Source organism: Danio rerio, chromosome 5, assembly GCF_049306965.1.
Source record: "Danio rerio strain Tuebingen ecotype United States chromosome 5, GRCz12tu, whole genome shotgun sequence".
Lineage (NCBI taxonomy): Eukaryota > Metazoa > Chordata > Actinopteri > Cypriniformes > Danionidae > Danio > Danio rerio.
The window spans coordinates 7,117,979-7,133,275 of NC_133180.1; the positions used below are offsets into that span (position 1 = coordinate 7,117,979).

The window sequence follows — 15,297 nt, forward strand, 5'->3', positions numbered from 1 at the left end:
TTAGCCGTTACATAAAGTCAACACACGTCTGATGCTGTAAAACGCTCACTATGTTTTCAAGCAGAAGCAGCGTGAGCTTAATGAGAAGTGACGTGTGACGTCTCGACACCTGAGACGACGATAACCTGAACGGAGATTTACACTCACCTTGGGCTGAGCTCGACGTGGAAAAGCCACCTTCGGGTCAATCTGAGGAAAAAAACAAACACAGAGAGACTCACTTAGCATAGGTTAGGAGTCCTCGTCCATAACACAGTGCCGCACAAAAACAACTCACAGAGTGACAACAACAGACAGACATAAAGGCATAAAACAAAGACATCAAGTGTCCAGGCTTCCTAAATAAATGAATAAAGTGTATGATATGTAAAATAAAAACTACTAATTCATATAGGATAGGATGGGATAAACTTTATTTTTCCCCAAGAGGAAATTTGTCTTGGGCAAAAAAAAGGTGCTACAACATTGCTCTAAACCAGGGGTGTCAAACTCAATTCCTGGAGGGCCGAAGCCCTGCACAGTTTAGTTCCAACCCTGCTCCAACACACTTACCTGAAGGTTTCAAACAAGCCTGAAGGACTCAATTAGTTTGATCTGGGGCCTGTTTCAGAAAGGAGGTTAAGTGAAAACTCAGAGTATTTCAACTCTGAAATGAAAGAAACTCTGGGTTTTCTGTTTCAAAATGGCAGGTTTGTTAAACTCAAGAAATCAGGGTAAGTCAAGCCTGTTTCTGAAAGAGAGGTAACTTTAACTCAGAGTCAGTTACAGTGGTAACTTACTCTGTGAATCTAACCTGGTCCGGAGCAGGTTTTATTCTCTAAACTCTGAGTTTCTGTCGGTCTCCTCGCCTTTTTTTTAAGATGAAGCGTATTTCTCGCCTTAGCCTTACATTTCCACACACCTATTTTAGAACTCATTTTGGAGATGCCCATAAAAAAGATTGATGGAAACGTCATGATTCACAGAACTTTTGAAAATACGCATAATAAAACATGTGCATAACTGTAACGTTCGCTGGCAGAACGTATTTTGGATAAGTGTGTGCGTTAGTTTGTATGTGGGCGTGTCGTTTCATGCATGTGTTACAGGTACGAACGGCATTGGAGGATCCACATTTCATGCTGATGACGTTGGCCGCTGACGCTGGGTTTGCGCCACCAATCGCTGGTTGGCGTAGCGTTTAAAAGCCGAGTCCAAACTGCAATGGCGATCTCTCTCTCTCTCTGTCTCTTTCCTTCTCGCCACTTCTCGCTCTTATTCTTTCTGTGGGTCTCTGTGAGGACAGTCTCTCTTGCGAGGGCTAGTCTGAGAGAATGTGTTTTGCTTGTTTAATGCTCTTGTCTAAAGTTTGCGATTTAACAATGTTTGTGAAATTGTCCAGTTAACTGACATGTTTGAGTGATGCCTCGGAGAGGTGTAGGAGTGAGTAAGTCGCGTGATATACATATACAACACTCAGATTGATATTTTGTATTACTTCATTAGGTTCAGGAGAATGTGCTGTTTTCTGCATGTTTTGTTTTTAGTTAGAGCAGTTTAGTTAAGACGTTTGGTACGTTGAAGATGTTTCTTTTCATGCTTTTCTTTTCATATTTAGTTTAGTTTGGTGAAAACAGTTACTGAGTTTTGTTATATTTATTTCTTTGATTTAAGCACATTCAACTACTTCCTCTCCCCCCAGGTAATTCATTATTTAATCATTGTAAATATTTTTCTTTCACTGTATAATATATTTTCACTGGTTTTCATTGGATATATGGGCAATAAATAATTGCAGTGTTATTTGGTTTTCAGTTTATTTCTTTCTCCATCCGCTTGTCACACACATTAAACTAAAGTATGTTATGTCATCTACTCCTAGTTTAATATTAACATCTAAAAGGACGTAACAATAACTGAGTAGGTTAAACTTTTATTTGATAAGAAAAGATGCGCATAAACTACGAAGTGCACTTAACAAATTACAGTATGTACATTAAAAAATAAGGTTTGTTAGAGATGATGATGAAAATGTGTGTGACTGGACAAACCAGCAGACTGAGCACACTGTAGAACATCTTAAATGTTGTTTTAGTCATGCTTAAATGCCTTTACTGTTTCAGTATTAGTGTATATTATTAATTACCTCAAGGCGTCTGGCTTCAAACGCCCCCACATGTTCATTGTGTCAATTGTCTTCAGAGGTGCAAGTATTAAATAAAAAATCATTGACGCAGCTTGTTCTACCACAGTAAATTCTGTTTTTACTGTTGATATTTGGCGCAAGTTAATCAGGAAGTGACGATTGTGTTCTCTTTGACTCGTTGGATAAAAACGCTGCTTTATTTGAATCTTTAAAAGATTTACATCTTTTAGGCGTTACTCCAGTTTTGCTCAAATTTATATAATAGCCTGTATTTTGATGGAAACACAGCTATTGCCTACATTTTTGTCACACACAGAACAAAGTCACGTATGAGGCTTGTCCTTTTTATCATAAATAATTAGCTTAACCTTCAACATGTACTGTTACTAGATTAATGGGATTATTTTTCTTTCTACAAATTATTTTTAGCACTGCTTACCTTCTTAATGTTATATCAACCTCTATCACTTGATCAATAAAAAGGCAGACACACAAGTGCACTGTTAAATCTATTAAAACTGATAAAAGTGTATAAAAGTTTAGAAAAAAAGTATAAACGTCACACATTACATTACTTATTTTATTATACTTAAATGTTGAAATACTTTAAAATATAAAATTACGCATTAACTTGAGCAGCTGTTCTCCCATGCTAAAGCCTGATTTATACTTCTGCGTCAGGTGACCGGCGTAACCCACGGCGCATGCAACGCGCGTGGCTGTGCATACTTCTGCGCGCTGTCTCTGTCGGTCTGCAATAACACTTCCGAAACGCTAGTTGGCAGTGAGGTGTAAATGTTCCTCTGTGTCGAGTTTCTTCGCTTTTGTTTTGCTTTTCCTGAACACTTCCTGGTTGTACAAGTGACTCAAACTCGCTCATTTTGAGGCAGAAACCGGCGGACGTGGAACAAGTTTAACTATGAGGTGAACACAGAACAAAACTTTCCATCCGGAGCTCCTTCACGGGACTCCACACTTGTAAACAATCGCTCCATTGGGCTCGCGTCCAGCTCGCGCCATTCGCGCGGCTCTCGGTCCCGCCCAGACTCGTCAGCGCTACCAAGCCGACCAATCACAGAGCTTACGTCTATTGGATTGGACACGTCGTTGCGACGTGTAGTTACAATTTTTGAGAGGTGCACGTCAGCCACGCCGACGGCCACGGCGAAGGGCTATGCGTCAGCGCCGTAGCATACGCCGGAGTTTGACGCAGAAGTATAAATCAGCCTTAACTGTCTCTGTTTCACTGATGGTTGCTTCTTTTTAAATATATACACTCATATTTGCTATAACTTTGCATGAGCAGATCAAGTTCAGCTGGGGAAAGAAATGCTGATCTCTTTTTTTAAGATGTTGCCATTGTCACTCGTAATATCTGCGCTCTGTTGAAAATGCCTTTTTAAAGTCACGGTGTGCGCGCTTAACTCTGAGTTGGTCCACTCAAAGTTGGCTGACCCAACTCAGATCAGCTATTCTGAAACCGAAAACTCAGAGTTTTTAATCTCTCGGTAAATCAACTCAGAGTTCAAGTTTAAACTCCGAGTTGTTTAAACCTCCTTACTGAAACAGACCCCAGGTGTGTTTAATTAGGGTTGGAACTAAACTGTGCAGAGCTGCGGCCCTTTTGGAACTGAGTTTGACACCTGTGCTCTAAACAGACAGTAAAAATAAATAAAACAAAACCATTAAGAACAAACAGTTAAGAACATACATTGTTTACAGAATAAGACCGTATTTAAGTATAAATATATAAAACACAGAACTCAGTCAAGTGCAAACGTACTACAGGAACAGTGTTATTGGTAGAGTTCAACAGTTTTATCGAGGTAGGAAAGCTTCAGTCTATTGGTTTCACACATTGTCATTCTCAGTCTTTTTCCTGATGGTAACAGCTGATATTCACTGAAAAGGGGATGTTTAGAATCAGCGTTAATATGTATTGCTCTTCTCATAGCTGCCTGTTCATATAGAGTCTGTATGTGCTTATATTGTTTTAATCCTAATGACCTTATTCTAAAATGCGGAAGTGCGCCTGTTTTCGCAAGTGTCTTAGAACTTCCGAATCAGTCACCTATGGGAGAAATGACTTGCGCTGCGTCCCAAATGGCACACTATACACTATGCACTCATGCACTATGTACTTATGCACTTACACACTCAACAGGATAGTATATGTATGTAGTGGCGTCCCAAATGGCACACTAATGTTTTTTTACTAAGCGGAAATTCAAACCGTTTCCCTGATGACGTTTGACGGTTGCCAAATCAGTGAAATAAACGACCGAATTATCAAATAATACCTGCCGTGAGTATTGCCGCATTCACCATCGGGAGGCGCTATAATCACTCTCGTAGAAGAATTTAGCTTTCACCATCCAAAATAAATAAAGTTATTCAACATGTGTGTCCGATAGCTCCGCCCCTTCCGCTACCTAAGCAAACCTGTGGTCGGTGAGTGCGTGAAGTGTCCATCATTACACACTTCGTTTTACTGGCTGAATGAGTGCATCATCCGGGTAATTAAAGTGCACTTATTAATTTTTAGAGTTTTCAGTGTGAACGCACTACTTACACCATTTATACTACAAAATGGCGTAGAATAGTGCATAAGTATGCGATTTGGGACACAGCTTAGGAATAATAAAAGGCAGAAAATGGTCAAACTACTTGCTCTACAAACAAATGTTTGCATGACTATACAGACCAAGTGGAATAATATAATAAGAAAATATGAAGTTGCAACATCAAGCAGCGTGATGAGCAGTTTTTAACGTCAAAAAATGAATGGAAGTGAATGAGACCGGAAGTCTCGAGTCAAAAAGATTCAAATGGCTGCGCCCGCTCGTCGGCGGAGAATAAGGTGAATAATTTTCATGGCTGTTTTTTTGCATATGAACCAATTAATTTTTCAACTGAACAGACAGGTTTCTTAACCAGACTGTGATTCCATAGCGAATAAGACTCTCAAACAGCTCGGTTAAAAACCAGCAAGATATTGCTACCCACCCCATACAATCTCAGCCTTCTTAATAAATGAAGCCTTAAAATAACTCCTATATTTTCTCTAGGATGCTTTACAATATCAAAATTATTAGCCCACCTGCACATTTTTTCCTTTAAATATTTCCCAAATTATGTTTAAGGGAGCAAGAAAAATGTATTTCTTGTGTGTCACAAACTCAAATAATGGAGGTGGAGCATCTCCATTTCAAATTTTAAAAAATCATACAAGCATCAGCCAAATACTTCATACTATCAAAGATCAATAAATAATGTTTTTGAGTTATATTACAATAATGATACCTAATAGACTTCTGATCAAATACTTTAAGTGCCTGTTTATAAAGTGATTCAACTGATTTTAAAGCTGTTTTACTAGCATGTCACATAAAAAAGTTTAGCTGCTTCTTATTGTTAACCAAACTTGTTAATTGTTAACCAAACAGCAACCAACACCAGCAGTCACAGAACCACAACATAACCGGATCACATTGAAACACTGTCCCCCTCTCACCCACACACTGCACTACCTATTAGAGTATGTTTTACTTACGAAATGGGGTATAAATTCATGCCATTTGGCATTTTAAATTCTTTTGAACATAATAAGGTGTTGCTTGTCAATCATACAACGCTTCCATGTTTCTTCTTGCAGTCAATTAGGGGAAAAATGATCGATAAAAGTGTCATGATAAGCTGCAGACGCTGGCAAGCCAGCCGGCTACCCAGTTTGTTTCAGGCCTGCACTTAACACAAATTGTATGTTTATTTGAAAACAAAATTGGGCTCGAAAATGTAACACCTTGTCAGATGTTTATTACTTTTTAATACGTTTTACCCAGTTAAACTCTGCTGTTAATTTGGGATTTCCGTCTGGATTTTGCCTACCCAAATTTAAAAGCTTCCCAAATCCACATCCAGAGATGTAGATGCAGAAATTTGGTATCATTTCAAAGAAAACCCTTTGAATTTTCATAAAACACTATTGAAAGTGTTTGAAATAACTGTATATGTTGTCTGTGTTACAATAAACACCTAAAAAAAAGAGGCGTTTTTTTTTGTATTTTTTTATAAACTCAAATATGAAAGTGTACCTTTTAGGTTGTGTGTGCTCTAGCGTGCTGTAATTAATTTTGTTGGTTCCTGCACATGTCTGTAATCATAGGAAAAAAGAAAAATGTCTCCACCATAATCTATGCAAAAGTTATTGTATTCCAACTGATGAGAGGTGCTGTACAAGCCACAGGCACCGATCATTGTTTTCATATTTCACTATTCTTTTGTTTGATCAAACATAATTCACTGTGTTTGGACCACACCAGACATATAAAAGGATTACTTATGCACATCACCTCAAAAACAGAGGAGAAATGGCCCTGAAGCACACAGCATAAGGTAAGAGATGACAGCTGTCTGTGCTATCTGGGGATGCTTATTGATCATAAATGTATTGGTTTCACTTCTGCGCCATGGAAACACCGCGATTCATTCGGCAACTGTTTGATATGTGAATATAATTTAGTAAAAAGAATGCTAGAACCGCATGAGCATCGGCAAGAGCTTTCATTTGAGCTATAACTTGTACATGTGTCATATAAAAATAAGAAAATAAACCAATGTAAAATATCCAGCTTGGGTACCCAAAATACTGTGTATTAAAGAGTAAATAACTTTTGTACAGTGGAATAAAAACCAAAGTAATGCATATTTGCATAAAATATAGATTCTACACTTTCAAACGAAACTACTTAAGGGGGTCTGGTGCAATGCTAGCCCTTTAAATCTTAAAGCGAAAGTCGATGACAACACGGACCCGCGGAGTTTAACTGGTTAATGCCCTTAATTTGGGCTAATTTCATTTACTACCTTTTACAACCCCGCGGACACCCTGAATATGGAAACTCTACACAGAAATGCAAACTGACCCAACCAGGATTAGAACCAGCGACCTTCTTGCTGTAAGGCGACAGTGCTAACCACCGAGCCAATGAGTCGCCTAAATTATTTAATAATATTTCAAAATAAATAGAAAATATTACTTTAAATCGTATTAACTAATGCAGTATAACTTCTTAAATTATATCTGCAATAAAAACATAAACAATCACATTTATAACAGAGTGGAGATCAATGCTGAATACACTAGACAAGCAGAATCCGCCTTTGACTTGATTTGCTCACCAAAGTCTTCATTGTCAGGCGACGGCATGTACATTTAACCAAATTTGATGTATTTACACCATTTAACTGAAACATTTAATTTCAGTAAGCTTTTAACAATAAAACAAACAAGGGGTGACATTAAATTTGAGTTAACAATCTCGAAAATATTCCCATCATTCTCCCTATCTTTTCAGGTGGGCCGTAATCAAAGGTTACTATGAGCTAACTTTGGCCCGCGGGCACTAGTTTGGGCATCTCTGGTCTAAAGTTTTAAGGCAACCCAAACTCATTCTGGAAACGTAGCCCCGCGGACGTTTCTGGAGACGGCGATTTACGTGGCCGGAGGTACGTACGGACGCGTTTAGTTTTTTTTCAGAGCGAACGCTGCGGGCGGTGTGGCGCCACTCCGCTCCTCCTCTTCGCGCTCACTGGCCGACGGCTCGCCTCCGAGTGGACGGCTTTCCCACTGCAACCAGTTTGTCCGCTTAGCTCACAGCGTTGCGTCGGCGGAGCGGAGGCCCCGGAGGAGGAGCCGGCCGCGAGGACGACGACCGGGATTGAGTCCGGGGAACAGCGGTTTCAGATATCAGGTAAGACGAAAAACAGAATCCGAAAAATAAGGGCGAGAACGCAGCGGGATCCGAAAACGTGGTCGAAATGGAAGAAGAGGGCTTTTGCTTTTTTTGGGTTTAGGGAAGGAGGAGGGGGAGGAAGAGGACGGCGGCTTTTCGCGCTAGAACAGCGCAGGCGCGAATCTCGCGTGCTCCCGAGAGGCGCCTGAGACGCGAAAAAGCACGCATACCGGCCTCTCGCGGATCCACGAAAACAAAAAAACACTCGAATACGTACCTCCCGGGACGTATATCGCGGTCCGCAGAAACATTTGCGGGGCTACGTTTCCCCAATGAGCCCGGGTTGTTATAAGGATATATAAAACCTGTGTTTGTTTAAATTCACCAAAAATTATTTAAAAAATAAATAAAAATATTCACTGAGAGTTGCATCACATTTTTAATGGAGAATTTACTATTTTTTTTTTTCAGTCTACACTGTAAACACTATCTGTTAATAAACAGTTTGTTATCAGTGTTTTCTGTGTATTTACAGCTGTGAATTGCATTATGGGATGTTGATCTCTGCTCTGTCGACTTTTGATGTTGAAAAATTCAACTCTACAGTTTAACAAAGTGACTTTTATTGACATTTTAGTAGTTTGAATCAGATAATGTACAAGAAATAATAATATATAGAGAAAAAAAGTCTGTAAAATAACAGAAAATGCGCTGGCAGCTTATTTCAAGGTGTTTGTACTGTAATATACAACATTAACACAGACAATATAACACCGCAAACTATTAAAAATTATCTTAAAAGTCACTTTTTTTAACTTTCCAAGGTTAAAAGTTGCTGGAAGAAAGATTAAGATCTCGTAATGCAACTCAAAAGCAGAAATAAACAGGGAAAAATAAAACATAAATCACAAAATACAAAAAGACTGATAATTTGCAGATATTTTTTACAGTGTGCACATGCTAAATGTGAGATATTTAGTTTAATTTATAAGTGCTTTTTTTGTTGATTCATGTAATGAAACCGTTTCAACACACTGTTTTACTTAAGCAATATTCACAAAGTAAAGTCCGGCTTGCAGAACCTGGCAGAAAATGAAAGCTATCACAACAGACAAATCCTCTAAAATATTTCAGAAAGGAATTACATTAAACTCTCAGTAACAGTTCAAGCTGATGTGGAATCATCTGACCAATGCAAGTCATGTGAAAAATAATACTGAATTAAACATCTTTACAGGTTGTGCGCACAAAATAAAGCGATTCAATATGAAATCTTTAAACGATTTTTGCAACTACCTGTTTAAAATGAGCTGAATCAACACATTTCTTGAGTTTTTTTGGGGGGACAACTTAATTGCTTCATGTTCAATGCACTTAAATTGATGTGTGGTAGGACAGTATAAAGTAATCTGCATTGTTTACAGTGTAGTTTAATTAATGTCTAACATCTAAAGTTTTGTTTGAGCGCATTGAAACTGATTAATGAAACAAACTGCTGAATGCAGTGGGAAAAGAAAATCAGTCCCCCTTTATATTGTCGCTTATACCTGTGAACTTACACAGTAACAAAATGTGTAAGTAGTATGTAACTACAGGGTATGTACACACTGGTACATAGTATTTACTTGTGTATTATTGGTGTAACTACACACATGTAACAACACACAATAGTATGTGTAAGTTTAAATGTGTATCAGGACATTAATAACACAATATTTGGTAAACTACCCCTTTAATGTAGTGTAAAATTGTCAAAAATGACTGTGTAATATGTAAAACCTAAGCTTTTCTGCAACTGTTTAACAACAGCAAACTTTTCAAAAAGTATAAGTGTATATAGAAATATACAAATGCCTTATGCTTTTATGTTGTTTTAAGGTAAATTGTAGAATCACATCAGTAATTCACATTAAAGCGGTAGTTTACCAAAGATTGTGTTATTAATGTATAAACATAAAATAAATTAAGTAAAGTAAATAAATAACAGAAACATTTAATAAAATAAATTAAATAAAGTAAATAAATAACAATAAAATAAATTAGGTAAAGTAAATAAATAACAATAAAATAAATTAAGTTAGGTAAATAAATATCAATGAAATAAAATAAATAAGGTAAATAAATAACAACAAAATAAAATAAAATAAATTAGGTAAAGTAAATAAATAACAATAAAATAAAATAAATTAGATAAAGTAAATAAATAACAAAAAATTATTAAAATAAATAAAATAAAGTAAATAACAATAAAATAAATTAAGTAAAGCAAATAAATAACAATAAAATAAAATAAATTAGGGCAAGTAAATAAATAACAATTAAATAAAATAAATTAAGGTAAAAAAAATAACAATAAAATAAAAAATTAAGTAAAGTAAATAAATAATAGTAAAATAAAATAAATTAAGTAAAGTAAATAAGTAACAATGAAAATAAAATAAAATAGGTAAAGTAAATAAATAACAACAAAATAAAAAAATTAGGTAAAGTAAATAAATACCAAAAAACAAAATAAATTAGGTAAAGTAAATAAATAACAATAACATAAAATAAATTAAATAAAGTAAATAAATAGCAATAAAATAAAATAGGTAAAGCAAATAAAATACAATGAAAAAAATTATTAAGTAAATAAATAACAACATAATAAAATAAAATAAATTAAGTAAAGTAAATAAATAACAATAAAATAATATAAATTAAGTAAATAAAATAAATTACAATAAAATAAATTAAGTAAAGTAAACTAAAATAAACAAAAATAAAGTAAACAAATAACAATTAAAAAATAAATAATATAAAAAACAAAATAATATAATATAATATAATATAATATAATATAATATAATATAATATAATATAATATAATATAATATAATATAATATAATATAATTAAAGCAGCAGCAGCTACCTAGAGCAGTCTGTATGAGCTTTTCATTCAGCCTCCCGGATTTGTTTATTAAGATTTCCCAGCAGAATTCAGCTTTATAAAACAATCAACAACAGAAATGATCAGCAGCAGCATCACCCATTAGCACCACTAAACCCACACTAGACAAGACTATTCCCATCCTACAACTAAACCAGCTCTAACCAGCCAATACCATGCTGTTATATGCTCTGCCATAGATCTAAACCACCAGCTAGATTCAGATGTACACTATTAGTGCAGACTCTACTGTTGTCTACGGTTTTAGTGCTAAGATTTATTCAGCTCAGAATCTCTAGACCAGACTCATAGTCACCTTTTGATCGCAAACCTTGTCCAAACCTGTTTATAAAAATACCAAACACACACAAACACATCATGTGAAAAGATCAAATCAAAATCATCAAGGCAAAGATAAAATAAATCAGTTATTAGAAATGAGTTATTAAAACTATTATGACTAAAAATGTGTTGAAAACAATCTTATCTCCGTTTAACAGAAATTGGGGGGAAAGTAAACAGGGGGGCTAATAATTCTGACTTCAACTGTACATAATTACATACTTAACTGTATAATAATATTAGCCCTAATGGGAAATTGGTATTAGTTTATTTTTATTATTTTATTAGTGATGTTTAACACATCAGCAAGGAAATTCCTTACACAGAATTTACTATTATATTTTTTTTCTTCTGTAGAAAGGCTTTTATTCTTTTTGTTTTGCTGGAATAAAAGCTGTTTTTAATTTTTATAAATATTTCTTCAACTGTAAATTATAAAACAAAATTAAATTAAATTAAAATTAAGTAAAGTAAAATAAATAAATAAATGAAATAAAAATAAAATAAACAAAACAAAAATAATAAAAAATTAAAGTAAATTAAATAACATTAAAGTAAAGTTAAAAAATAAATAAAATAAAAATAAATAAAAATAAAAAGTAAAATAAAACAATGAATAAAAATAAAGTAATGCAAAATAAATAAAAAATAAAATAAAGTAAAATAAAATAAATAAAAATAAAAGAAAAATAAAAAGTAAAACAAAAAAATAAAAAAAATAAGTAATGTTAAATAAATGAAAAATAAAATGAAGTAAAATTAAATTAAAGTAAAGTAATAAAAACTAAATATAATTTATAAAAAAATACAAAAAAATAAAATATATGTATATATATATATATATATATATGGTTAAGGTCAGAATTATTAACCCCCCTTTATATATATATATATATATATATATATATATATATATATATATATATATATATATATATATATATATATATATATATATATATATATATATATATATATATATATATATTTCCCAAATGATGTTTAACAGAGCAAGGAAATTTTCACAATATGTCTGATAATAATTTTTCTTCTGGAGAAAGTCTTATTTGTTTTATTTCGACTAGAATAAAACCTGCCTAGTTAACCTAATTAACCTAGTTAAGTCTTTAAATGTCACTTTAAGCTGTAAAGAAGTGTCTTGAAAAATATCTAGTCAAATATTATTTACTGTCATCAAGGCAAAGATAAAATAAATCAGTTATTAGAAATGAGTTATTAGAAATGAGCCTATATATATTTAGGCAAAAATAAAATATATTAACACAGCATTTATAATATAGAGAAATTATAGTAATATACATATTTCTTCAACTGTATAATTACACATTCCAAAAATAAATTAAATTAAAGTAAATTAAATTAAATTAAATTAAAGTAAGGGGCAGCACGGTGGCGCAGTGGATAGAATGATCCCCTAACAGCAAGAAGGTAACTGGTTCCAGCCTTGGCTGGGTTAGTAGGCATTTCTGTGTGGAGTTTGCATGTTCCCCCCGTGTTGGTGTGGGTTTCCTCCGGGTGCTCAGGTTTCCCCCACAGTCCAAACACATGCGCTGTAGGTGAACTGAATAAACTAAATTGTCCATAGTGTATGTGTATAAATGAGAGTGTATGGGTGTTTCCTAGCGATGGGTTGCAGCTGGAAGGGAATCCACTGCGTAAAACATGTGCTGGATAATTTGGTGGGTTTCATTCCACTATAGCGACCCCCGATTAATAAAGGGACTAAACGGAAAAGAAAGTGAATAATTGAATAAACATTCAAGAAAACTAAAATAAATAAAAATATATATATTTTTTAGGATTATTTGATAAACAGCAAGTTCAAAATGGCAGCCTTTATTTACAATATAAATCTTTTGCAGCATCACAAATGCTGTCACTTTTGATCAGTGAAAATATTACCTCCAACAGAAAAAAAAAACTTAATAAATCAGTGTGTCAGATTAATAACAACTGGAAAACTCTCCACTATGATGATTTGAGTGTTTCTGTGGTGTGTGTATTACATACATTCATTATGTGATAGAAACAAAACTATACAAAACAATTTTGTTACATAGATGTTTTTTTTAGATGTAATTTGTATCATACACATATACACTTAATATATCTAAATATAAATAAACATTTTCTGAAAAACATGCATGCCTGTATGTATACAGTATATACACTCACCAGCCATTTTATTAGGTAGACCTGTCCAACTCCTCATTAAACACAAATTTCTTATCAGCCAATCACATGGCAGCAACTCAATGCATGTAGGCATGTAGACATGGTCAAGACGATCTGCTGCAGTTCAGACCGAACATCAGAATGGGATAAAAAGGTAATTTAAGTGACTTTGAACGTGGTATGGTTGTTGGTGCCAGACGGGCAGGTCTGAGTATTTCAGAAACTGCTGATCTACAGGGACTTTCACGCACCAACATCTCTAGGGTTTACAGAGAATGGTCTGATAAAGAGAAAATATCCAGCCAAGGGCAGTTCTGTGGACGCAAATGTCTTGTTGATGCCATAAAGCAGGAATCATTTCGGACTGGTTTCTTGAACATGACAATGAGTTCATTGTACTCAAATGGCCTCCACAGTCATCAGATCTCAATCCAATAGAGCACCTTAGGTATTTGTTGGAAAGGAAGATTCGCATCATGGATGTGCAGACAACAAATCTGCAGCAACTGTGTGATCATGGTATCATGCTATCGTGGACCAAAATCTCTGAGGAGTATTTCCAGTAGCTTGTTGAATCTACGCCACGAAGGAATAAGGCAGTTCTGATAGCAAAAGTAGTTCCAACCTGGAAATAGTAAGGTGTACCTAATAAAATGGCCGGTGAGTGTATATTTATATATACATAATAAATATACACAGTACAAACATATATATTATGCCAAAAGAAACTTTAAATTGGGATGAGATTAATCGCAATTCAGCACTAATTCAAATAAATAGAATTATAGCACCTATCAGACGCCACTCTATCCAAAGAAATTGCCATCGGCCTCAAACAAAACCCAAATCGATCAACCTCTCACTAAAATCCAGCAACTATACTGTCTTTCTAGCTTTCCGAATCCTTCATAAGATCGGAGAAATAACAGAAACTAAAAAAAGAGGTCAGAAATGAGAGCGCTACAGCTTTTATTATTGGACCGAAAGAATAAACTGACAGAAACACAAGTGTGTGTGTGTGAGTTTTGCTGAAGGCTACTCCTTTTACAGGTTACTGGAACAGATCTGTTTCCAAACATTCAGCGAGACAATCCTCTTTTCAGGCCTGAGGGCAGGCAAAACCCAACATCCCAACATCCAATCTCTGCCCCGCACAGAGAGGAGGAGAAACACACACAGACACACACAGAGAACAAATTAATCAGCACCAAACACTGCAGAAAAACTGAATGAACACAACAAAAGACGAGAGAGAGAGAGAGAGAGAGAGAGAGAGAGAGAGAGAGAGAGAGAGAGAGAAAGACACACACACACACACACACACAATCAACACCCTGAGCTTTTCACTAGCAGGTTTTGTTTTAGCTGAATCACTTGCTGTGTGTGTGTGTGTGTGTGTGTGTGTGTGTGTGTGTGTGTGTGTGTGTGTGTGTGTGTGTGTGTGTGTGTGTGTGTGTGTGTGTGTGTGTGTCAGGAAGCCCCCTCTGCTTTCATTAATTATGAGGACAAAGATGAACCCCAAACAGATGGGACGGAGAGAGGTCCACCCCCTCGTGAGCGCGCACACACACTCACTCACACACACACACACAAAAACTCACTGAAACTCACATATACACACTCACGCAAACTTACTCGCTCGCTCACTAGCACACACACATGCAAACGTCGCATACACAATCTCATCGACACTCACATAAACTCATTTTCTTGCTTACCAACACACACCACACACACAAACGTGACACACACAATCTCATTGACTCACAAACGCTCACACAATCTCATTCACTTGCTCTATAATGCACACACACACGCCAGACACACAAACTCATTCACTTGCTCTCTAACACACACACACACACACACACACTCACAAACATACACTCACAAACTAATTCACTTGCTCACACACACACACACTCACATACATACACTTACGTACAAAAACTCATTCGCTCGCTCACTA

General features: G+C 35.1%; 1 long non-coding RNA gene across 1 annotated transcript; it reads right to left on the bottom strand.

Moving 5' to 3' along the window:
• Positions 1-235: 235 nt before the first annotated feature.
• On the bottom strand, positions 236-7,504 carry LOC141385743 (uncharacterized). The gene is made up of 2 exons (XR_012406674.1): positions 3,359-7,504; positions 236-2,784 (listed from the first exon to the last, which is right to left on the bottom strand). It is a non-coding gene; the product is annotated as an uncharacterized lncRNA (long non-coding RNA).
• Positions 7,505-15,297: the final 7,793 nt, after the last annotated feature.